The sequence below is a fragment of the Jaculus jaculus genome, chromosome 14, assembly GCF_020740685.1.
Source record: "Jaculus jaculus isolate mJacJac1 chromosome 14, mJacJac1.mat.Y.cur, whole genome shotgun sequence".
Classification (NCBI taxonomy): Eukaryota; Metazoa; Chordata; class Mammalia; order Rodentia; family Dipodidae; genus Jaculus; species Jaculus jaculus.
Genome location: NC_059115.1, coordinates 62,873,474 through 62,900,420, shown reverse-complemented (window position 1 = coordinate 62,900,420; position 26,947 = coordinate 62,873,474).

Sequence of the window (26,947 nt, the reverse complement as noted above, 5' to 3'; positions counted from 1 at the left end):
TTCCCCCTGGGTCTAGGGCTTTATCCAGGATTCAGGGCCCCAGGGGCACACCATCAGTAATGAGAAGATCAGTAGAAAAAGTCCTACACTGCATTCTACTCAGTTGCTCACCTCTTCCAGCAGGACAACCCCAGATGCCCACCGGGGTGGTAATTCCCTAATCACTGCCTTTCTTTTTTCTTCCCCATCTGACTGTCCCCACTCCTCAGTGATGCTTTCTGGGATTCGTTTGTAAATAACTACCCAGGAGTAGAGAACAGACCCACCAAAAACATCCATCTGAATGCAGAGGAAGAAAAACAGTTGGTCAATAAATTATTTATTACTGGTAGACATGTGTTCTCTGTGGAAAAATACAAGGGCTTACATCATTATCTGAAAGTCTTTGTGGAGCCTGCCTCCTTCTAAGCCATCCTTACCCACTTCCAGCCCCTTTGAAAGTTCTCCCCATGTTTCAGAGTGAAAATAGAACATCGGTCCCCATTTCTTCAGTGGTCATTCTTTAGAACACACACATTGTTTCCAGGGCTACTTAGAAACAGCCCTGTCACCTTCCATGGTTGATCTTTGAGGACTGGAGACACAGTCATTCTAAATGTCAGTGGATTTAAACAGACTGAAGTGTCTGCTAAATCCAGCCAATAGGTTAATAGCCTTTGTTTATACAGCTGTGGCTTGATATAAACCTGCAGCACAGAAGTATCACATAAATGATTTACTGAAGAGTGCTTGAGGCCAATTCACGAAGCAATAGATGTTTTAAATAAATTAGAGAGCTGAAGACTCTTTGAAATCTCAAACTGTTTACAAAAGAATTAAGACTTCTCCTTGAGCATAAAATAATACAAACCTTTAGCACGCTTCTGGAACATTCTCTACTAAGGAGGATTTTATATCCTAATATCTAAAGAGCCTTTGTTCCTTCTTCATTTGTATCTTGTTTCTCACTCTGCTGTATATTTTTCTTCTGCAATTCTTGCTTTCATGCTACTTGGCATGTAAAGACATGGGAATCTTTAGAGACTAAATCATGCTGTCTCTCTCATTCCCAACGAATCGTAGCAGGAAATTGACCCACTTCTAAATCACAAGTTAATATAGTTGGCCTTGATTCGACCACACATGATCAAAGAGTTGTTTATAAAAACTGCATCAGTGCTGGACATATGCACCTGTTCTCCTTTTTCCTTGGCATTGTTCCCTAAGCAAGGTACACTATAGTATGGCTACTTGTATAGTACTTGTATGTTACAAGCAATCGAGAGATCACTTACAGTATAGAAGAAGGCATGTGTAAGTTATATACAAAGGTTATTCCATTTTATATAAGGCTCTTAAGCATCATTGGATTTTAGATTTTGTTTTTGTTTTTGTTTTCGATGGAGGTGATCCTGGAACCTATGCTGAGGGATGACTACTTAAGGAAGAGAACACACTTTGATTATTTCCTATGACTAATATTTTTTTTTATTTTAATTTATTTATTTATTTGAGAGCAACAGACACAAAGAGAAAGACAGATAGAGGAAGAGAGAGAGAATGGGCGCGCCAGGGCTTCCAGCCTCTGCAAACGAACTCCAGACGCGTGCGCCCCCTTGTGCATCTGGCTAACGTGGGACTTGGGGAACCGAGCCTTGAACCGGGGTCCTTAGGCTTCACAGGCAAGCGCTTAACCGCTAAGCCATCTCTCCAGCCCTCCTATGACTAATATTTTAATGCTTTGATGTTTCTGGAAACATCAAAATTTTTTGTGTGCTTCCTGGTGCCTCCAAGCATGTGCTGAGTTTGTCCAGCAGTGATATATCTGTGATTATGGACCCGTATTCAATATAGAATTGTGAATTATCAAGAGAAAAGTTAATTGAAGCCATTAAGTTACATATTTAACTATACCCCAAATCTATACTCACAGACAAAGATTCAAAGCAAGAAATTTAAAGCTGCCTCACATGTGGCCCTCTGGGTCACAGGCAGGTGGACAGCAGATTGAGGGAGACAGTGGGAGGTCTCGTGAGATGATTAGCTAATCCATTCAAACCAGGGGGTTATAAATTGAAACCAAAATAATCTGCCTACCAATAAACAGGGTGCCAGTGGTTTCTATCCTAGCCCCTGAAATCAAATCAACCCCAAAGCAGCCGCCAGAAAGGCCTGGCGACCCAGACGCGTATCAGCACTCATGTTGTGTGCCAAAAATCTCAACCGTGTTTGACAATCCTGAAGATGAACGGTAACAGGTTCCCTGAGCATGCAAGTGTACTGAGAGACAGCTCTAAGCCTCAGGGCTCTGTCCATGGACAAAAAAATATACAAATCAAAGTAGTCCATGTGGGGGAGGGGCTGGAAAGATGGCTTAGCAGTTAAGGCACTTGCCTGCAAAGTCAAAGGACCCAGGTTCGATTCCCCAGGACCCATGTAAGCCAGATGTACAACTTAAGCCAGATGCACAAGGTGGCGTATGCATCTGGAGTTCGTTTGCAGTGGCTCTAAGCCCTGGCGTACCCATTCTCTCTCCTACCCGCTCCCCCCAGCCTCTTTCTCTCAAATAACTAAATAATTTTTTCAAGTAGTCCATGGGAAAAGGAGATGAAAGGTTACATATTCTGTGCCTAGGAAGTTTAGGGTCTTCAGGGAACTTCAGGCAAGGCTGGGTCCAGTGGCTCCAATACCTTCACAGTAAAACTTCTCGCTCAGTCCCTTCTACCCTGTGGGTACTTGAGTTCTGGATCACTCCACATGGAACCCCTCTTTCACAGCTTCAGGGAGTCTTAAAGCTGCCTGCTGGCCTCAGCTTGTACCAACTGCCCAGATTCTTGGCCTGGAGCTCATGCCTGTCTCTGAGTTGGATGGTAGGACCACCCACATGCATATGACAAAAGAGGGATAACTTCCCAAGAACGTCTGAGCAAGCAAGGAACGAGGTCCAGCATGATGCCTTATGTTTACATTTACATCAGATGCCAGCTGAGGGCAGCTCCCACGCCGGGCATCTGCGTGCTCAAAGCAGCCACACAAATCCTGGTGCCAAGTAGAGGTCCCTGCTCCTGACCAGGTGATTCTCATCCCAAGTAGCTATCCTGCCATGCCTGATTACGTGACTGGCTGTGGCTTCCTATCCCGAGGAGACGGATGTTCCACTGCACGGGCCAGGGTGAGTGACTCCGGCTTCCTCCCGGCAAAGGCCAGGTCCGGGCAGTGTGCACACTGGAAACAAAGGACCTCTCTAAGGGCAGGCCTTGTGCTCGGGTTACTAATGAGTCTGCGAGGATGCCTGCCTACTTTGGAAAACATTTCAACTGAAAATATAAAGCCCAAAGCAGATGAGCGGGAAGAACTGACTCGGCCTAGATCTGCATACTCAACAACCTAGACGTTGACTTCTACAGCCAGCGCTGGTCCCATTTGTAGGGAGTGCTAAACCACTTATGTAGTATTTTAGCCTCCCTCCCTCTCTCTCTCTCTCTCTCTCTCTCTCTCTCTCTCTCCCTCCCTCCCTCCCTCCCTCTCTCTCCCTCTTCCTCTTCCTCTTCCTCTCCCTCTCTCAATTTTTGAAGCAGTTGTGAGGATGAACTATAAGAACAAACTGTTGCCGGGCATGGTGGCGCACGCCTTTAATCCCAGCACTGGGGAGGCAGAGGTAGGAGGATCGCCGTCAGTTCAAGGCCACCCTGAGACTACATAGTGAATCCCAGGTCAGCCTGGGCTAGAGTGAGACCCTACCTCAAAAAATTTTAAAAAAAGAAAAGAAAAAGAAAAAAGAACAAACCGTGAGAATGAATTATGGGAATATGCTATGGGAAAGAACTGGAAATGTTTCTTATGGACCTTAAAAATAGATTTTGTCACTCGGGAGGCAGAGGTAGGAGGATTGCCGTGAGTTCGAGGCCACCCTGAGACTCCATAGTGAATTCCAGGTCAGCCTGGGCTGGAGTAAGACCCTATCTGGAAAAACCAAAAAAAAAAAAAAGATGCTAAATTCCTTACTTGTAACATGCTTTAAAGTTACTATTACAACTGTACAATCTACCTGCTTAAAATATGTGACTGGGTTTCCTCAGGCCTTTGGCCTGAGCAGCACAGATGACCAAAATTGACAAGCAGTATTGAGAGATGCTGACTGACCTTAAGATATGCAATACGTCCCTCTTCTCAGGCACCTGGCTGGACTCTTGACTCAGAGCAAAAACATGCGCGTGTAAGAAGTGCCGATCATAGCGTCAAAGACAAGGAAGTCAGTAACTGCGGACCTATAGATCTGTGAAAGGCAACAGGAGGACATAATGTGACTGCTCTTGTGATCAGAGTGCGTGAGTGTTCTGCACCAGCAGAGTCCAGTAGGCCGCACCCTTAACTCCCTTACTTTCACAGACGTTTAAGGGTTACCCAAGATTGAAGGCTCCTTTCTCCTTTTGCTCATTCAGTGTTCACGTCCTGCTGGTTTTTCCCCTGTCCGTAAAAGTGTTGAGTACCTGATTGCGACAGAGAGAGAGAGAGAGAAAGCCACAGCCATGCTGACATAGGAGCAGCAGCGACAGCAGATGCAGAGGGTTTACGATGGCTTAAACTAAACTCCTCTTCAGTTTCCTTTTCCCTCGGGCTGCAGCTAGCCCACTCCTGGGACAGAGGTCTCAAGAGTTAGCTCTCTTGCCTCCCAGACTCTGCCCCTAGAAGCAGCTAGCCCACTTTGGGATAGGAACGTTCCAGAGGATAGTCTTCACTAAATTCAGGGCTGTGCGCCCACCCCCCCTCCCCACTGCCAAATAGGCCAGGCAGAGTCTTACTCTAACCTCAGCTAACCTGGAACTCACTCTGTAGCCCAGGCTGGCCTCCAACTCATGGCAAACCTCCTCTCTCAGTCTCCTGAGAGTTGGTATGATGGGCTTGAGTCATACCCACTTTTATTTTGACAACTCTCGGGAGCACTTTCAAATCTCTAATTTCTCCCCGGCCAATTAATCAAGGTCCCTGTGATGGAGTCTTATTGAAAGCAAAGCAACAAGGAGACAAAGCAACTGGGATGAGTTTAATAGAAACTCTGCTATTGAACGTATGTGATTTGGAGCAAATCATTATCCCTGGAGATCACACGCTCAGCTCTAAAGCAAGTAGTTGGTTCTCACCAAGCTCTAGCATCCATGAGCACTGACCTGGGACTTAAAAGTTCTCCAACACAGCAGAGACTCCCAGTCTTGGCTACATATGAGAAATAACTGATGCGCTTTCAAAATAATCCTGATTTCTTTCTGCATATTTGTGTGTGTGTGTGTGTGTGTGTGTGTGTGTGTGTGTATTCATGTGGACACCAAAGGTAGATGTTGGTGTCTTCCTGACTCTATTATTTGAGACATTGAACCCAGAGCTCACCCATTTGGCTAGCCTACCGAGTCAGTTGCCCCAGTGATCTGCCAGTCTCTGTCTCACACACACACTATAATCACAGGCTTGCTCCACCATGTCTGGCATTTTACCTTGTTGCTAGAATCCAAACACAGGTCCCACATGCTTGTATAGCAAGCACTTTACTGAATAAGCCATTTCCCCGGCCCCAGTAATCCTGATTTCTTTTCTTTTTCTTCTTCTTTTTTTAAATTTTTTTCATGTACCTATGTAGTAAGCAGAGACTGATGTCAGATAGCTTCCTTGATCACAGTTCTTATTTTGCTGAGTCATCTCTTACAAACTCAGAGCTTGTGGACTCAGCTAGTCTAACAGTGCGACTTGGCCAGGGAAGTGTGTGTGGGTTGGTGGTGGGAGGTCCCCATCTCTGCCTTCCTCACATTAGGACGATGGATAGCTGCCGTGCCTACCAAGCATCGATGTGGCTGCTGGGGCTCCAAATTCCAGTACTCACATGCGTGTGGCCGGACCTTTATACACTGAACCATCTCTTCGGCCTCAATAGTCTTGATTCCTAAGCCACAGCCCGACAAATTAAATGAACATTTTGATGATGACAGTCAAACATCAAATATCTACTTTAAATTTTCCTTGGGCAATTCCGTGTGTGGCCCGGGAGAACCTTCACTCTATTTCACCTGACAACAGCCTCCAAAACAGAGCAAAGTGAAAGGGTCCCAAACGAACCCTGGTAGAGAACAGTGCCCAGAGACTCCACTGGACTCAGTGTCCTGATGCAGCAGCCTCTGTCCCAGCACCACCCTGCTGCATCAGAAACACATTTTGAGCCGGGTGTGGTGGCGCGCGCCTTTAATCCCAGCATGCCGGAGGCAGAGGTAGGAGGATCACCATGAATTTGAGGCCAATTTGAGACTATATAATAAATTCCAGGACAGCCTGGGCTAGAGCCATACCCTACCTTGAAAAACTAAAAGAGAGAGAGAGAGAAAGAGAGAGAAAGAGAAATATATTTTGATTGACGCTACTAGTTTCAACTGGCAGTGAGCATATCCCAAAGAAAGCTTCTAGAATTAATGCATTATTACTTTGGGTGCTAAGTACTTAGTACAAGTGATTTACCTGAGGCCATTTCAGTCAAAGGATATTTTTCACTATTAAGAAAATAGAAAACTTCAATATACACTAGATCTTGCATAATGAACTAGGAAATGAGAGGTGCCCACGTGACAGTTTAATCATTTCCATCCTCTTATATAATAACACATATTTTTGTTCAATTACATGAATCATCAAATTTGCTCTAACACCAAGTGCACTAAAAAGCTAGGGGAAATATATCCTTAGCAATTAGCTGCTTTTGAAAAAAATCATAATCAGTTGAACTTTCTGTGGTTCAATAATACTAACTTCATTTATGTCACTTTCAATGATAGGTTGATCTGTTTCATTGAACCTTCTTTCCTAGGGGAAAAAAATCGCTATACAATTTCATGATTCACACCCATGCCTCCTGCCACATAACCATATGTTCCATGCAAGCCTGCCTCCCACGCCCCAGGACTTCTTTTCACCCCTGTTATTTGTTCCTTCTTGCCTTTGCTTGCTTGAAAGCCCTTTGAAAGTAGCAAGACAGAAATAACCTGGGTGGAAGGTTCAGGAAGTTTCCTTGTCCCTTACGAAGTTTGTTCAGTTACAGGCTTCTAAAACTGTTATCTGACAGGATTAAAAAGCAAGGCACAAATAAAGTGAATGAAAAGTTGACTCTTCTTTCCCCTAAGCATGAAAACAAGAAACTAGCGTGATTAAATAAAAACAAAAGCCTCGAAGCTGGGTGTTGTGGCACATGCCTTCAATCCCAGCACTTGAGAAGCAGAGGTAGGAGGATCCTTGTGAGTTCGAGGCCACCCTGAGACTACATAGTGAATTCTAGGTCAGTGTGGGCTGGAGAGTGAGACCCTACTTTGAACCCTCCCCCCCCCAAAAAACCCTCTTGATTAAACAAGGTGAGTACTGTTTATTTTCTTCAAAGGGGCTCAATCAAGTTCATGAGATACATTTTTCTCTCCTGGAAGGAAGTCCCCGAGTGCAAAGGAGGCCTTGTGTCCATTTTATATGGCGTCTGTAAGAAAAGTGTAAGAGAAAAGCAAAAGAGAATTTGATCTCTACAGACAAGACTGTTTTATTGACAGAAAACAGCGAGGAGCTCAGCTTTCAGGCAGGATGAAGGCTAAAGCCCTAGGCCAGGCTGGGATGGAAGCTTATCAGGAGGATCCTGAGAAAAGCAGACTGGACCAAGTGCAGTTAATAACAAAATTGTAGCTGTTTGTGTCCCTGGTCACAATAGGCTTCTTTAGCCAGGAATGTCTAAGGGAGGACACTCAATGGTCTCTGTCCCTTCAAGGCCATCTAGACTAAGGGGAGTATATCAATCAGGGAAGATGCCAAATTTCTTTATTGCCTGTAAGCTTTAGGGATAGTTTTAACCCTTTAGTTCCCTTTAGTTTTCAGGGAAAGCTATTAACCTTTCATGTACTGGGAGAGAGGGAAGTTTTGGGGAATTGGCTTATGCAGGTGTAGGGACTGGCCATTCCAAATCTGCAGGGCATGTAAGCCGGCGGGCATTTTAGGTAAGAGCTGATCATGCAGTGTTGAGTCTGCTGGCTAGAAACTCAATCAGGGTTTGGATATCAGAGTCTTGGGCAAGTTTCCTTCCACTTTGCCCTTCAGTTGATGAGATAACATCTGTTATATCACTGCTGCTGCCACTTTAAGAGGACAAATAGTGTCACTAAGGGATCAACTATGCCCCTCTGGAGCTTCTCCCCCACCCCAGACACTTCAGACAGGCTTCCCTGTATGAGGTTCCACGGAGGTGCTCAACAGGACCCACTTCCCACTGCCCAGGCCCAAGGTGACCTGATTGATGGCTTTATATCCTACCCATTGCCTTCACTAAGCTCCTAGCTTAACAACCCCAAAGGGATTTCACTGTGTAGTGGGGCTTGATCTGCAGACAGACACCCTTCCCCTTTAAAAGTATGTCCAAGTAAGGACATTTGTTTGTTCTGTTGGTTATTTTTTGTTGGCTCTCCTATCCCAGCTTCTCCAGCTGTGGGCGGCCCAGGTTACTGAAGGATAAGTCACCTGAAGTCCATTCCAACACCTTTCTATTGGACCTGGACTGTTATTTCAAACGAGACCCTCTAGGTGTATGCTTTTGAAAGGGGTTGGGACCCCACCTGGTCCTCTTTTTCTCTAGGCTTCATGGCTACCATATGATGAATAGAAGTCTTCTGCCATATACTCCTGCCATGATGTCCTGGGTTTCCATAGGGCCCCAGAGCAGCATAGATAAATCACCATGGACTAATCCTCTTTTGGAAACACAAGACAGACTGCGCTTTTCTTCCTTTTCAGTTGATTAATTTGAATATTTTGTCTCAGTAACAGAAAACTAGCACAAATATACCTTCATGATCATCTTACGGTTTTATATATTTTCAACCTTTAGTAAGTTGCACCTAAATATCTGGATTTAAAGCTTCTCTTAAAAAAATAAAAGATGCGGAAGAGGTGGTGGAAAGAATGTAAGAGCCAAAGGAAGGATAGGACTCCTTACAACGTGCTCCCTTCAGACATGAAATGGCCTGAATATCCATGACCTCACAGTGCCTGACACTACCTACACAAGACCATCATAACAGGAGGGAAAGATCATGACATCAAAATAAAAGAGAGACTGATTGAGATGGGGAGGGGATATGATGGAGAATGGAGTTTCAAAGGGGAAAGTGGAGGGGAGGGAGGGTATTACCATGGGATATTTTTTATAGTCATGGAAAATGTTAATAAAAATTGAGACAAAAATAAAAATAAAAGAAAGCCGGCGTGGTTGTGCACGCCTTTAATCCCAGCACTCAGGAGGCAGAGGTGGGAGGATTGCCGTGAGTTTGAGGCCACCCTGAGACTCCATAGTGAATTCCATGTCAGCGTGGGCTAGAGTGAGACCCTACCTCAAAAAAAAACCAAATACATAAATAAATAAATAAAACTAAATAAATAAAAGAGCCGGGTGTGGTGGCACACACCTTTAATCCCAGCTCTCAGGAGGCAGAAGTAGGAGGATTGCTGTGATTTCGAGGCCACCCTGAGACTACACAGTGAATTCCAGGTCAGCCTGAACCAGAGTGAGACCCTACCTCAAAAAAAACAAAAAGAGACGGGCGTGGTGGCGCACGCCTTTAATCCCAGCACTTGGGTGGCAGAGGTAGGAGGATTGCTGTGAGTTTGAGGCCACCCTAAGACTCCATAGTGAATTCCAGGTTAGCCTGGGCTAGAGTGAGACCCTATCTTGAAAAACAACAACAAAAAAAAAGATAAAAGTAAATAAATCAAAGAAAACTGTGACGACTTGGAACAACAGCTGTCTGGTGCTGATTCAGGGGCTCTGATTGGGGCGGGTCTGGATTCTTCAATTGGCCACTAGTTCTCCCAACATTATTTAAGTGACCCTGCTGGTCCCCAAAGTCACTGGAGCTTGGAGCCCCTGAATTTAGCCACTCAGGATCACGGCTGCCTTTCAGGCTTTTTCTACAAAAACACCGCTAAAGAATACACCACTTCCTCCCCATATCCATCACCCAGGTTGATAATGAAGGCGCATTTCTCAGGAAGCCTGTGGAGCCAGTTTCTAGAACAATTACTGCCTACAAGTTTGTCTTTTCTCTTTGCTCAAAGGGAAAGTAAGCCAAGATCAGAAACAAAAATCAAGCTTTCCTCTTCAGTCCCTATACAGAGCAAATGAGAGCCTAAATTGTCAGAGCCTGTGTCAAGGAGGGCCGTCCCCTCAGAACTAACCAAATGCCAGCACTGTTTTCTCATGGCCCAGAGGCCCCAGGATCAGGAACTGAAGGCACTCTCCCAAGTTCAGCAAGAAGCCAGCATACAGGTTCTGAAAGTATTGTTAGGTAACAGGTGAATGTTCCTGAAGCCCATAGATAGTTTTATAAAGCAGACATCATGGCCTCTAAATAAACTGTAAATAAACTGAACTTGACTTGACCTTCAGAGTCACAGAAACGGTGATGATGAACGTGTGAAATGTCAATTGCTGGGTGAGCTCTGAATTAAGATGGGAAGTGAAATGAGACAATTCTTCAAGTGAAAGGTATCCTGTTAATGTGTGACTACACTTTTCTCTGGGAACTTTTAGGGAACACAACCAGTGGATCTTAACCCAAATCATCTTTAATATTTTGAATACTAGTCAGAGGTATGATGCCAATACCTCCCGAGTGACACAACTCTGAACAAGTCAGTGCTCTTTCGTTTTTTTTTTAAGTTTTTTTTTTGTTGTTTATTTTTATTTATTTATTTGAGAGCGACAGACAGAGAGAGAAAGAGGCAGAGAGAGAGAATGGGTGCACCAGGGCTTCCAGCTACTGCAAATGAACTCCAGACACGTGCGCCCCCTTGTGCATCTGGCTAACGTGGAATCGAGCCTCGAACTGGGGTGCTTAGGCTTCACAGGCAAGCGCTTAACCACTAAGCCATCTCTCCAGCCCCTCTTTTGTTCTTAAAACTATTTTCTTTGCTGGAGCTGCTACTCGAAATGTAATTTCCTCTTGAGAAGTCCATACCCACACTTGACTAGGCACTGTCTTTTCCTCAGTTCTCTATTCCTTATATGTGTGAAGATACTAAACAAAAATTCTTAATATACTCCAACTATGCTTCAGACTGACTCACCCTTTTCTGGGGCATTTAAGCCAAGAATCCTGGCTTCACCTGAGTAAAAAATCTCTGGGGAAAAAATATTCCTGTGTCTGCTTCAAGGAGAAGCATAGAGCCACATCTTCCACTGCACTGACAGGTCTGGGAGTCCTGGGCTCCCCACAGCCCCCACGCCCTTACGATGATCACGAGTCAGCTAAGGCCGAGTTCAAAAATCCCTAACAAATGCAGCCAACTTGGGCTGTCTGAGCTCTGATATGCAAACGTATCTTTACTTGGCAGGAAAAAAAAAAAAAATGTTTTTTTTTTCCTCTATTATTCTCATTGCTTTAGGACAAGTTGTATGAATTGTCGTTGCAGCATTGAAGTGGAGAACCAGTGACAGCCAGGGCTTCCTGCCAGCTGTGCTGGTGCAAGAAAGGCACATTTATATTTCGTTTCAGGAAACAAAGGCACACAAATATCACGCAAGTGTCAAAGGGGCAACACTGGGGAGACGGCTTGGTGATGAAAGGTGCTTGCTTACAAATATCAAGCGGAGAGGGGCGGATCTGAGAAGGGAAGGGTTGATGTAGAAGAGGTTGGTCAGGTACCAGAAACAGTTTAATCTCTCTTGAGCATAGCCAGAGTTGTTCGGTAGTTGTTGAGTGGGAATGGCTTGCTGCCCGCGGGGTGGTTTAAGGTCTCCAGAATCACGGGTAGTGGGGTAGATAGGTTGGTGCCAAGACCACAACACTCCTAGAAACCAGGTCACCCCAGGCCTCATTCCAGGAAAGGCCAGGATCAGCAGTGGAGCTGGCATTAAAGTGGCCCCCCCTCCCCCCCCCCGCTCCTTAGAATGGCATAGCTCAATGCCGTGTGATTGGGTCAAGCCAGAGCATTTCAGGAAGCTGACCTAGGAATTCACCTTGCTCCAAAGACAGATCCTGAAGTCCACAAACTCCTGAAATGATTACCACAACTTGGAGCAGTTTCTCGCTTCCAGGCAAGCACTCCATCCTGTCCAGCCTCAGAGTGAGTCCCTCACTTTGCCCCATATCTACATTTGGGATGACATATTTGCCCCTGGACAGGGTCCTTTGAGGTGAACAATGTTGCCGTGCCTAAACAATGAATTTCACCCAAATGCGTACATCTCTTGGCAGTGTCTGTGGCAGAAATTCAATGACAACGTATTAGCACACCCTGGCTGGCTAGAGGGACAGGCTGATTGAAGTTAATTTTATTCCTTAAAATATAGTTCACGAACATGATTTAAAACTCAAAGGGATATTTAAAAGAAAAACCACTGAAAAATCTAAACCCCATCCCCATTAATTAATCCACCTCATCATCTACTTTTCAAAAATAACTTTATTAGTTTCTCCAGTGTCCTCTTGGTGGGTGTTTATGCAAATACAGCAAAGACTCAAACATACAGGCTCCCGTCCTTTCCACAGAATAGAGCACACCATATACACTACATAGATCCTGGACCTTCTTATCCGTTTACTAAGATGCTGCTCATCCATTTTTGTGTGATGCATAGTGTTTGTATGGTTCTTCCATTCAACCAGTTTCTTAGCAGAGGGTCTTTAGATTATAGTCCATCTTCGCTATCACGAAACAGAGCAGCAGTAGAAAAAAACCTGTATGGGCGCAGTGAACACACGCCCCCGCGCATGCGCGCGCACCCACGCATCTGCAAACGTGAGGCTGCTGGGGATGCAATGCTGAGGACTAATTCAATTGCCATCCACAGAGCTGACCCATTTGCCCCTCACAAGCATTGCCACCAAGTGCCTGTTGGGCAGGAAAGTGCCAGAGGTTGGGTATCTTCCTAGGCCAAGTGGCCCTGAAGTCACAGTGAGCAAGACAACATGAGGTAGTCCATTTTGGCCCCAAGTGGCGCTCAGCCACCCATGGAGATCAGTCACCGGTACTGAAAGGCAGTGGCCAGTCAGAATACTGGGGATTCTGGATCCAGCAGGGCCATGAGTGCACAGTAGGTGATGAGAAGCATCAGAGGGGAGAGTCGGGGTGGCTGTGGTGAGTGCCCGGCCTATGCCAGCCTGCTCCGCTCACCGCCGACAAGTGACACCATCAGAAACCCTCACACTGCTATCCCAGCGCTTCTTGGCCTTTGCCACGTTCATCACAGACAGAAGGACGTTCTGTTTCCCTGGTGTTAGAGGCGGGTCTGCTTCCCTCTAGGATAAAGCACAAAACCAGCCTCCCCGCCAAGAGACAGCGAACAGCTCTGAGAGTGGAGCCCCTCCTGTCCACCAGTGAGGGGATCTGTCTATGAATATTCATTCACCGCTCACTTAGGAGTGTTCTGTGTAAAGACCCTTTTTAAAGATGATGCGAATGGGGATAAAAGGGTGTGATTAATTCCTTAGTCAGCTGGCCCCAACCCCAGAACACATGCAACGGTTGTCATAGAGAACTGATTTACAAAGAAAACACTTCTGCAGATGTGTGGGCTTCTCGCTGCATCCACCTCCCATTCTCCAGCAAAAATAAAACAGACTCTTTGGGCCATAGATTCCTGAAACCAAATTGAATTTCATCTCCTGACGGGACTTTCCTTCATGTTCATGTGTTCTAAGGAGAAGGGTCTGAACATGGGGGGCCTCTCGCTGAAAAGTCTCCCCTGTCCTCTCTTTTCAACTGGGTTTTTCCCCATTCTTACGGGCCATTTCAACTTTTCTGTTAAAGTCTTCTGTCACTAATTTATTTACAGGGACATTTCATTCTTTCGTAATCAGTAATGACTTTCTTTCTTTTTCTTTTTTATTTATTTGAGAGCGACAGACACAGGGAGAAAGACAGAGAGAGAGAGAGAGAGAGAGAGAGAGAGAGAATGGGTGCGCCAGGGCTTCCAGCCACTGCAAACGAACTCCAGATGCGTGCGCCCCCTTGTGCATCTGGCTAACGTGGGACCTGGGGAACCGGGCCTCGAACTGGGGTCCTTAGGCTTCACAGGCAAGCGCTTAACCACTAAGCCATCTCTCCAGCCCAGTAATGACTTTCTTGCAGGTCCCTTCACTAAGGAATTACTTACACATACCTTGCTATCCTGCCATGGCCCTCTGCCTTGTTGGCCTGCCTCAGTTAATTGAGTTTCATTATAATTTCATTTTTATTTTTCAGAACAAATGTTTATTTAGGAATTAAGGAAGAAAAAAATCAAAGTATTGGAGTACATGAATGGAATTCCATTTATGTCATTTTGTCTGAAACCTTGACACACATTAACTGCTTAGCTGAGGTAGACATGAGCTGGCATTGCTTCAAAGAAACCTCCCTCCACCCTCATTTTTATCTTTAGTTCTACTACTGCTACTATTTGTTTTTTATTTTTAGTTGAGAGCGACAGAGAGAGAAAGAGGCAGAGAGACGGAGAGAATGGGTGCACCAGGGCCTCCAGCCACTACAGACGAACTCCAGATGCATGGACCACCTTATGCACCTGGCTTACATGGGTACTGGGGAATCGGGCCTTAGGCTTCACAAGCAAGCACTTAATCATTAAGCCATCTCTCCAGCCCCTACTGCTACTATTATTGTTATTATTTGGGGGCTTTGAGACAAAATTTAATGTAGCCCAGGCTGCCTCCAGCTTTCTATATAGCCAAGGCTAGCTACAAGGTGCCTTCACCTCCCAAATATTGGGATTATAGGCCTGTGCCACTATGTCTGGCCATTATCACTATGTAACGTGCAATATGCTCTCTTGACATAGCTTGTCTATGTCATGAATTCCCAAACTCATTTTCCTTTAACAAACATGTATTGAGCTAGGAATGTACACTTTATGTAGTGTTGCAGTCTCAAAGATAATGATGATGACATAACACTACAGTCACAACAATGACAACATTTACTGAGTGCCATACCCAGCTTCCAGGCTAGAGTCCATCCTACTTAATTCTCACAACACCCTACTAAAGGAAGGCTTATTATTACCCCCATTTTACAGTTGGGGAAACTGAGGCTCAGAAAGGCTACTTCATCTACCCAAATCTCCATAACTAGCAGACATTGAAGCCAGGAGTAAATTCTAGAAGCTGGGTTAGTGGAGAGAAAAATAATGGGCCCATGGGCTGGAGAGATGGCTTAGCAGTTGTTTGCCTGCAAAACCAAAGGACCCCAGTTCAATTCCCTAGGACCCACGTAAGCCAGATGATCAAGGTGGCACATGTGTCTGGAGTTTATTTGCAGTGGCTAGAGGCCCTGGTGTGTCCTTTCTTCCTTTCTTTTCCTTTCTTTCTTCTTCCTTTGTCTGTTTTTCTCTCTCCCTCAAATAAATAAATTAAAAAAAAATTTTTTTTTTTTTTGGTTTTTCGAGGTAGGATCTCACTCTGGTTCAGGCTGACCTCGAATTAACTCTGTCAAAAAATAATTTTTTTAATGATGGGCCCATTTCAACCATGGAAAAGACAATTTTATCACAGTTAGGGTTCTGTGCAAGCAGAGGGAAACAGTTGCTAATCTCCAGGGAAGGAGCTGTCAGGGCCACTCCAGTTCTGGTAGATTGACATAGGACATTTGTTCATCTCTGAGCCAATCATTGTGACATTGACCAAGAGTATTCTGATTGTCCAGGCCAGGGTTGTAAACTAACCCCTAAAACGGAGGGTAGGATCAGCTCAGTGAAACTACTTGCAGTAAGAGAGGAAAGAATAATTTCCCAATGAATAGTGACCTAGCAGCTAACAGAAGATGCTGGGCAGACATGATATGTGTCCACAAAGAAGGGCTATACAGACCATGATAAGGAATTTAGATTCTATGCTAAGAACACTAAGCCATCAAAAGGTTTTAAGCCCGAGAGTCATCTGTTGATTGAGCTCATGGAATTTGAACAAGGATACTCTGATGGTAGTTAGTTGGGGGACCAGGGTGGGGATTGCATGGAGTTACATTTGGAAAGCTTGACTTCAGAAGGACAGGCTGGGTGGTCAATGCCTCGAACCAGAGTGGTAGCAGCAGGCCAGATTGGAGACGCTCCTGTGGAAGGATTGACAACCCTTGTTGATGGGTTGGGAGTGGAGAATCAAACACCTGGATGACACATGATATTTACCAGAAGGGAAAAGACAGGGGAGACAGGTGGAGGAGATACAGCTCGGGGTAAAAGGGCAGGTGAAAACCAAGAAGGACGCAGAAGAAAGGTTATCTCTAGAGTTATAAATCCAGCAATCATCAGTAAATAGTATTTAAATGTCAAAGACCAAGATCAGCCAGGGACTCATGTGACTAGAGAAAAAAAGGAGGCATTCATACAGCTTCCCCAACAAATTCTTTACTCTTCCCAGACTGGTCTATTCAGGCTCAAAGTAAATACCAACTCTCTCATATCCAAACTTCTATTTCCTACCACTCCTTCTGCCTACCGTGCCTCTTCTCCCTTCCTAGTATCCCTTTATCTTCTTTAATGATCCATCCATTCAAATATACCATCTCTAGCCGAGCATGGTGGTGCATACCTTTAATCCAGCACTTGGGAGGCAGAGGTAGGAGGACTGTTATGAGTTCGAGGCCAGCATGAGACTACATAGTGAATTCCAGGTCAGCCTGGTCTAGAGCAAAACCCTACCTCAAAAAAAAAAACAAAAAAAATATATATATATATACCATCTCTGGGAATCATAGACCTCACGAGCACGTTGCCAATTGAACTCCCTTGCTTACAAACACTTATTTACTCATAATTTACTTAATTCTGAAATAATATCTTGTCCTTTGTGTATTATCAGATTATTATCAGATTATCAGATTATGTACTCATGAAAGACAGCCTGTGTAGTCCCTGATACCTGGTAAGCTCTGAGAAAAGAGTTTTAAAAATGTCAATCAAGGGCTGGAGGGATGGCTTAGCAGTTAAGGCATTTGCCTGCAAAGCCAAAGAACCCAGGTTCAATTCCCCAGGACCTACATTAGCCAGATGCACAAGGGGGCGCACATATATGGAGTTCGTTTGCAGTGGCTGGAGACTCTCTCTCTCTCTCTCTATCTCTCCCTCCTTCTTTCTCTGTCAAATAAATAAATAAAATAAAATATTTTAAAATATCAATCAACAACAACATTCACTCTTCTTTTAATAGTTTTGTGCCAGTAGCTGGAAATTAATTTCAAATGCCTAGGCTTGGAGAGGCAGTAACTCAGCAAGGGTGCGCCAACCAGTCTTTTGAAAGCAAAGCAGCAATTGTCTAATGCTTCAAAATAGTTATGGCAAATAAATGCCTGCATCAGGTGAAAAGAATACGATTCAATATACATTGAAAAGAACCAGATGAAAGTAGTTTCCCACAGAGAGAAATCAGAGAGTTAAAGTGAATGCCTATGAGCCACTTCGACTATTTTTGTATCTATCCCTGAATAATATCCCACTTAAGTGGAACACATCTCAGTGTGTTCATGCCCATTTAACACTCCTTCCTACCTTCCCAGCCCTGAGTTCGTAACTGACATCCTGGAGTCATTTCAAAAGGCTTCCGGTGGTTTGACAAGGCTCTCAAGCATGGATGTCTCCGCGAGCATTCGAGATTCTGAAGAGCCATGCATTTTTCTAACCCTTCCCCTTGTACCACCAAAGACTCGCATTCCGCCTCTGTCCCAGTCTGTCCCTGGACTCTCATCCACATCTGTCTCAGCTTGAATTCCCACAGTCCTCAGGTTCAATTCCCCAGGTGTCCTCTGTGTGGCTCTGCGGGCTGGGCTCCCCACAACAGCATTCCCCATTAGGCAAGTCGTGTTCCAATTCTCTTTGAAGCTACAGCAAACACACTCACAAGGTTTCAGACCCTGGTAGTTGTGACAAGACTGAAAGAAATTCCGTGGGTCTGAGTCAGTTTTCCCAAGCTGACTACTACTGAGTGTTTTCCAGGGGTCATTTTGTTTCCCCTTTTGACTCGTGTGTCACGTCAAAGCTGATATAACTTTAGTCTGTGAATGCACAGAGCCCTGCCTTCTCACCTACTGGACCTCAAAACTGAAGTGTTAACTATAATTTTTTTGTGTGTGTATGTGTGTTATTGTTGTTTTTTGAGGTAGGGTCTTGCCCTAGCTTGGACTTACCTGAAATTCAATATGGAGTCTCAGAGTGACCTCGAACTCATGGCAATCCTCCTACCTCAGCCTCCCAAGTGCTGGGATTAAAGGCATGCACCAACACGCCAAGCCTGATTTTCTTGATTTAAAATGGGTAGTTCAGAACTGGAGAGATGGCTTAGTAGTTAAAGCACTTGCCTGCAAAGCCTAAGGACCCAGGCTTGATTCGCCGGGACCCATGTAAGCCAGCTGCACAAGGTGGCACATGCGTCTGGAATTTGTTTGCAGTGCTGGATGTCCTGGCGCACCCATTGTGTTTCTCTCTATCTGCCTCTTCCTCTCTTTTTCATCTTTATCTCTCTCTCAAATAAATAAATGTAATTTTTTAAAAAACTTTTCAAAATAGGTAGTTCAGCCTTGTGAGTTGATGAAATCTCTTTCACAAGATAGCATGTGCTAGGTACATACCACATCAGAGGCCCAGGAATAAAAATGTCGGGGTTTCCTGGTTGAACAGTCCCTGTTTAGCATCTGGGACATCCCTCAGGAAGCTTGAAGATGGTGACTATCTCACTCAGCCAGTGGTGGTTGTAACTGCCTTGTGGATGTGTCACAGGAGAGTCACAGCATACCTGTGAGCCACTGCAGAGGTAACTCCTACGCACCCTGGAGAACTAAATGGAGAAGAGATGCTAGGCTGGGCAAGGTGCTACATGCCTGTAATCCCAGTGCTCTGGAGGCTGAGGCACGAGGATCAGGAGTTTAAGACCAGCTTCGGCTATAAAGCAAGTTTGAGTTTGATGCCAGACTGAGCTATGTGAGACCCTGTCTTGGGGTAGAGGGTGGGGGCTCACCAAGAAGCAGACACTAGTGAGAAACAAAAGTAATGTTTGAGTCTGAATTCAGCACCAATTTAAGAACTCAAATGAATTAGGACAAAGATATAAGAAAATAACAATGTCTACTGGATTTTATCCTAACCACTTTCACATATATTTTGTGACTAAATTCACACACACACACACAAAATCTATCAGGTTGGGGCTGGAGAGATGGCTTAGCAGTTAAGGTGCTTGCCTGCTAAGCCAAAGGACCCAGGTTCAATTCCCCAGTACTCATGTTAACCAGATGCACAAGGTGGCACATGTGTCTGGAGTTCGTTTGCAGTGGCGAGAGGCTCTGGCGCACCCATTCTCTCCCTCTCTCCCTCTCTCTCTCCCTTTCTCTTTCAAAGAAAGTAGTTAATTAAATAATTTTTTAAAAAATCTATCAGGTGGGGCAAAGCCAGCATCACTTCCATGTAAACACAAGGAAATAAAGGCACCAGGCCTGACACAAAGGAAAATTCTAATTCCTGTTCAGGAAGAGGCCAAGGGTAGATGAGTGCCTGGTGCATGGGCCAAGTTGTCAGAGGAATGGCCCTGACGCTCATGCTTTGTGTGAACCATAAGCCTAAGTGGTGGGCAGCAATCCAGGGCCACAGGAAGAAGGCAAGGGAAGGTGCCAGCCAGCAGTGTGTCCTAGGATAGATCATCATGGTTACCATGGATACCCTTACAGCCAGTGGTACTCTCACACTGTTCAGGCTGTCTTTGTTTGGTTAGTTGATTGGAAGGTTTTTGCTTTGGTTTTTTTTTTTTGGTTGTTTTGATCTGGTTTTTGTTTTGTTTTCTTCTTTTATTGAGGCAGATCTCATGTAACTCAGACTGGCCTCAAGACTCTAAATGGGGCTGGAAAGATGTCTCAGTGGTTAAAAGCACTTACTGAACAAGTCTGATGACTGGCGTTTGGACCCCAGAACCTGTGCAAAGCCAGACACAAGGGTATCTGTAACCCAGTGTGCCTACGGCACTGAGTGTCAGAGTCAGGCAAGTTCAGAATCTCATGGGCCAGTGTTCACAGTAGCAAAATGAGAAAGGCCCTGTTTCAGACAAGGTACAGAGGTAGAGGCAAGGCCTGATAACCCAAAGCTTGTTCTGTGACCTCCACATGTGCACTGCAATACACATGTGCCTTTACATGCACATGCAACATTACACACACACACACACACACAATAAAAACCCTTGATTTTATATATAGCAGAAGATGACCTTGAACTACTGTTCCTTGTGTCTCCATCTCCCAAAAGCTGTGATCATAGGTGTGTGCCACTGGGTCTGGCATCAGGCTGTCAGGCTACCTTTTTTGTTTTGTTTTGTTTTTATTTATTTATTTGAGAGTGACAGAGAGAGAGAGATAGAAAGAGGCAGAGAGAGAGAGAGAGGAGAGTGGGCGCACCAGGGCTGCTTAGCCACTGCAAACGAACTCCAGATGCATGCGTCCCCTTGTGCATCTGGCTAACATGGGTCCTGGGAAATCGAGCCTCGAACCTAGGTCCTTAGGCTTCACAGGCAAGTGCTTAACCACTAAGCAATCTCTCCATCCCTGGGCTACTTTTTTTTGTTTTTTTGAGGTAGGGTTTCACTCTAGCTCAGGCTGACCTATGTAGTCTCAGAGTGGCCTTGAACTTATGGCGATCCTCCTACCTCTGCCTCCCAAATGCTGGAATTAAAGACGTGCACCACCACGTCCAGCTCAGGCTACCATTTTTAACACACGTAGTCATGTGTGAAATAAGGGATAAAGTCTCTATTGGCAGGTGCTTTTAAGGTATTCCTCCGAGGTAAATGGATATATATATGCACAAACACAGGAATGCACATACGCCTACTCTGTTTGATTTGCCTCATGCTCCATTAGTGACAGTCCAGACAAAGCATTTAAATTGCAAGTGGATTTTGGGATGACTATCATTTTCCCTCTCAGACTACTGGTCCGAACAATTTTGGGAGTTTGGAGGTATGGGACTAGGGAGAGGAGGTGGTGGTCCTCCAAACAGAAGGAAGACTTGGGGCTGCCGAGGCATCGCGATAGCCAGGAAGATAGCTTTTCCCTGTGCTAGCTTCCTGTACGGCTATGTCCCTTGATGAGCAATGACAACACACAAGGGGACTGAATGATGATGCGACTTTGCAGGATTCTCATGAAAGATGAAGCCTGTTCCAAAGAAGCAAGTATGTGGAGCTTTTATTTGGTGGTTGTATTGTTGAGGAATTGAGTCTGTCTACAACAAGGGCTGGAGAACGTTCCTAGGGTATTAGGAATATAATTTTCTGTCTTGACTCCTCTAGAAATTTCTGAACTTGTGTGTTTATATGGGGAATGTATGTTTCCATTAATCTGAAACCCTAGGAAATTAAAGAGAAAGAAAAGTTAATGGGCTCTCCCATCTTTTCCTTCCATTCTCTTAGGACAAGACTATCAGAACCTCTGGGTCGACTTCCCAGGTCTTTTATCCTCTGTCATACTTTTCCCTTTGCGATGTGATCTGGGCCAATTCATCAGGTCATTCCTCAAACACACACATTTGCTTTTAAATGGTGTCTCTTTTGCCCTTCATCTGAGAAATATTTTTAGTTTTGTCTATCACGAAGAAAGTGGGTGGGTGGGTGGGGGGGACTTGTAGAAGATCATAATGACCAAAATGAATGGAGAGACTTTCCACAATCCTGACCAGAATTCACAGCAGCGCAGAAGCCAGTGTGATGCTAGCAAACCCTGAGAACTGTCTGGAACAGACGAGCGGTCTAAAGTGAGTCGGGGCACATTTTAAGATGACAGTGTTTATCTCCTCTCCTGCCTTCATCTCCACTAACATGAAAGGAAAGGAACTATGGTATAAAAGGAGGTAAAAATTCACAAAACACAAGGCAGATAAACAGGACATGTGGACTGGGGAGGTGGCTGTGTCGGGAAAACACTTCCTATTTACGTAAGTGTGAGGACCTGAGGTGGGATCTCCAATCCCCAAGTTTCTGTCAGGTGGCCAGGGCAGCCACTAATCATCCCAGCCCAGGGACGTGAAGATAGGGGACCCCCAGGGCAAGCTGAACAGCTTGACTCACTAACAAGGTCTGGGCTCAAGTGAGAGGCCCTGCCTGTAAAATAAGGAGAGCAGCAGTCAATGAAGACACACAATGACAACATGTGGTCTCTGTGTGACACATTAAAAACAAAACGCCACACACGTGCGTGTGTACACATGCACAGACACGTGTGCAGGCAAGAAAAGGAAACCAGGTTGATAAGAGTATTCAGCACAAAGTGTAGAGCACAGGTATAGAGGAAAGAAAGCTGAGTGGCATGGCAGGGCAGAGGAGGTGGGAATGGAGTCACCTGATGAAAGTTAGCATGAAAATACCAGCCAGAGCACTCCAGCACGAACCTTGAGAAGCTCAGAGTTTGGAGTCAGCAAGTGCCGCCGTGTACGATTGGGTCAAGGGGAGGAGTTGAAAACAGGTGTTTCTGGGGCTGGGGTGATAGCATAAGCATAACCTGGGACCGGTGCAAAAAGCCAGCATGCCATGCACGCCTGCGAACCCTAGCTGTGTGGGCAGAGACAGGAGCATTGCTGGGGTTCCTTCAGCCAGGCGAGCTAAAAAACAAGGAGCTCAGGGCTAGTTACTCTGTCTCAGGGAAATAAGGCAGAAGAGTCTTCCCCTGGCCTCCACTCAACAGTACACAGGACCTGCATACTTACAAGTGCATGTACACACATATGCACACACACACACACACACACACACACACCCTGCATATATGAAACATACACACACAATGAACAAAAAAGAAAGGAAAAGTGTTAGTGAAAGTTTGTTGCTGAAGTCACACCCTTCCCTCACATCACCCATGTATTCTAGACTAGTGGGCAGATTTATTCTGTCTACAACTGGGAACCTGACGGAGGGTTACTCAGATGAAGGCAGCCGGGCATTGGCACATGAAGTCTGCCAAAGAAATGATTGAACTTCACAGTCCGTTTCCTCAAGTTGTCCTCAGCATGCTGGGAGCATAGAAAGAGTACCTGAAGATTCTTTTTGTCTCTTTCTTGCATGCTAAAGAAAAGCCTCCCAGCCTTATTTGTTTACGTTCATGAGATGGACTCAGTTTCTGTATCAATGGACTCCTCAGGTCAACAGCACTGTCCACACACTCAGGGTCTCTGAACCATCTTTTATACTTATTTGCACATGCGTATGTGTAGGGCCTCATGCTTTAGTTACAAATAAATACTATCACTTGCACCACTTTTTCCATCTGGAGTACATGGTGGCTTGGGAATTGAACGTGGGCTGCAAGCTTTGCAAGCCAGTGCCTTTAACTGTTGAGCCATCTTCGCAACCCCTGAGCCATCTTTGAAACACAGGGGAAGGCCAAGATTTCCCCAGACAACTAAGGAATGAAAGAGAAAGATAAATACCAGAAAAAGAAAAAGTTCCAGATGAAACAAATAATGTAGGAGACTATAAGACTTTGAAATCTACAGCCTCAGGGAAATCAAATAGTGTGTTCTGTGCTCAGATACAGAGGCTAGAGAAAAGGGTAAATCAAACAGCAAGAAATATATTTTTTTTTCTTCTAGAAATGAAAATCAACTCAAAGTAAGCACTCAGTGAAGAGTTGGGTAGTAATGTCAAAGAACTATAGACACTAGCACAAAAAGAAATTGCACTGAAAGTTAGGAAAAAAGTTCTTTTTTTTTTTGCAGAAGAAATCTAAAAGTGCCACATCCAATCAAGATGATTTGATGAAGGAGAGTTGAGGGAGGAGGAAGTCTGAATGTAATATGGCAATGAAATTTCTCAGCCAGAAAAATTAAAGTGTCCAGACATAGAGTGTCCCTTTCATGCCTGGAAAGATCAATGAAATAAGGCTTTTTCGGGCCAAAATCTTGGAGATTATGACAAGCAGCACACCAAGATACTCTTGCCCTCATACGGAAAAAAATATATCCTGCAATATGGGCTGTGGCATTTGGTGGTCTTACTGACTCTGGTGGTTAAAATCGGATGTCTTCCATAAACTCATGTGTTCTGACTGCTTGGTCTCCATCTGGTGACAATTTGGGAGATGGAGCCTTGCTGGAGGAGGTGTGTTGAAGGGGCAGGCTTAGGGATGTTATAGCCAGCTCCTTAGTTCCAGAGCTTAGCTCACTGTCCTGCTTCTGTTGACCAGCTGTGGTGAGGAGGTGATGTCCAGCCTGTGCTCATGCCATGCATGTCCACCATCCTGGAGTTTTCCTTCAAGCCTAAGCCCAAATAAAACCTTTCCTCCTCGTTGTTGGATGCTTTCTCCCAGCGATGTGACAGTAACTGCAACACTGGGTAAAGCAGAACAAAGGACCTGATGAGTGCAGAGCCTGATCAGTAACCACTCCTAAAACTGAGGCCTGGGCTGGAGAGATGGCTTAGCGGTTAAGGTACTTGCCTGCAAAGCCTAAGGACCCAGGTTCAATTCCCCAGTACCCACAGAAGCCAGACGCACCAAGTGGCGCATGCGTCTGGAGTTCATTGGCAGTGGCTAGAGGCCCTGGTGTGCCCTTTCCCTCTCTTTCTGCCTCTTTCTCTAATGAATCAATAAATAAAGTAAAATATTTTTTTAAAAAAAGAAAACATGATGCAATAGGATGAAATATCTAAAAAGATTTTTAAAATAATGTTTTAAAGGGGCTGGAGGGATGGCTTAGTGGTTAAGGTGCTCACCTGCAAAGTCAAAGGATCCAGGTTCAATTTCCCATGTAACCCAGCTGCACAAGGTGGCACATGCTTCTGGAGTTCATTTGCAATGGCTGAAGGCCCCAGTGTACCCATTCTCTCTCCCTCCCTCTTTCTCTCTCCCTCTCTCTCTCTCTCTCTCTCTCTCTCTCTGCCTCACTCTCTCAAATAAATAAAATTTTAAAACACTGAGGTCCTTGAATGGAGAACTAAGATGTGGTATATCTATATGATGTAATTCTACTCAACAGTTAGAAAAAAAGACACAATGAAATTTGTAGAAAAATAGTCAAACTTGGAACAGATCATAGTCTGAACTCATCCCATCACAGAAAGACAATGATCACAAGGTCTCACTCATCTGCGGCTCTTAACCTGGATCAGCCCAAGATGCTGACATACCTAATAGGCATCTGGAGGACAGGTAGGGCTTGAGGGGAGGGTAAGGGTGCAGGGGGGCGGGCCACAAAACTGAACCCAAATGGAACTGGTACCACAAAATTCTATATCCTGGAAGACAGACTGAAATGTTGAACCCTCAACAGAACCTCAGAGGGAACACCTGGATTGAAGGGCCCTGGAGAGGGTAAGATGAAGCCTAACCTTAATTTTCTCCTGTTTATTATTATTTCTTTCTTTCTTTTTTATATTTTCTTTCTCTTTCTTCTTTATTTTCCCTTGGCACTGGCCTGTAGCCCCCAATACCAGGATGCAGTTAACACCTACAATGAGCTGTTGATCAGAGAGAACTACAAGGGTTCCCAAAAGAAGATAGACTTCTGTCAGAGCATTTGATTACCCACCAAAGGTTAATGGTAACACCCTACTGCCCAAGACACCATATGCTGTCTGTACGGAACATGGAGAGATCTAGCTGGAATCTGGAAGAGAGCCAGTCCCCAGACAGCCCGTCTAGTGCTAGAAGGCGCTATATGAGCTACTGGAGGAAAATGACCAACATCTGTCTGTCCGAGCTACCCGAGGTCTAAGCTACTCAGAAGCAAACAACCTGATGTGATGCTCACACAAGTGCAATAGTGGCACACAGCCATGGCGGGTGACCATCTGCTCTTGGATTGGCTAACAGATCTGCTCAGTGGAAAGGAACCCATATCTGGAACTGGGAAACAGGTAAGAATCATATCCAGATAATGTGTTTACTTTCCAATATCAAGCTCCCACCAACCTTTGGCTACAAGAGGGCCTACACCCATTAAATTCTCTCTACGCTAACAGTGGTTATCCCATTTAACCTGTGCTGACATCACTCTTCGTTGGAGAATCTGCTTCTCTCTTTCAGATAGACTCAGGACCTGAGGAGAGAAATAGCCCATTGCATTCCACCAGGGCCTCAGCTAAAACCACAGAGGAATTGGGGAAATGAGCAAGAGTGCTGCTTTCTTGGTGAACCTGATACCAGCACAAGGGTGAAGGAGAGAGACACTGAGGACACTCAACACCTACCAAACCAGAGATTACAGGCTCCTAAGAGCCCATCACCAAAGGAGACCTAAAACGAACCCAACATGGCTCAGGGAATTTCACAGAACAGGGGCAGGAAAGATTGTTAGAGCCACAGGTTGGGACATTATGCACAGAGACATTGCCTCTTCCACCTAACTGATGGCTACCCCCACAATGCACGACCCCCATTTGCCATGGAGACAACACACATCCGCAACAAGGAGGCTCCCTTTCGAAGGGGGCAGGGATAAGGGTAAGGATGGTACCAAAAAGTGCTGTTTACATACTGAGTATGTCCATTACTAATAAAAAATTAAGAGGCCGGGCATGGTGGCGCACACCTTTAATCCCAGCACTTGGGAGGCAGAGGTAGGAGGATCGCTGAGAGTTCAAGGCCACCCTGAGACTACACAGTGAATTCCAGGTCAGCCTGAGCCAGAGTGAGACCCTACCTCGAAAAACCAAAAAAAAAGAAATTAAAAAAAAAAAAAACTGACTCCCTCAAGGGCTTTTCTCTGGGGATATAGCTCTCTCCCTACCGCAACTGGTCTGCACACTACAGCTCCTGGAGACCTTTCAAACACCAGAGCCAGACCTCAGTCAAATCAAATCAGTCACTGGTGCGAAGTCACTGGCATCAGTAGGTACTCAACTTTCCCAGATGATTCCAATGTGAGGAGCAGTTTAGGAACCACTGTTGTGAGAGAAAGACTGAACTGAAGCAACACCATTCTTACACAAGTGATAAGGGAAACCCA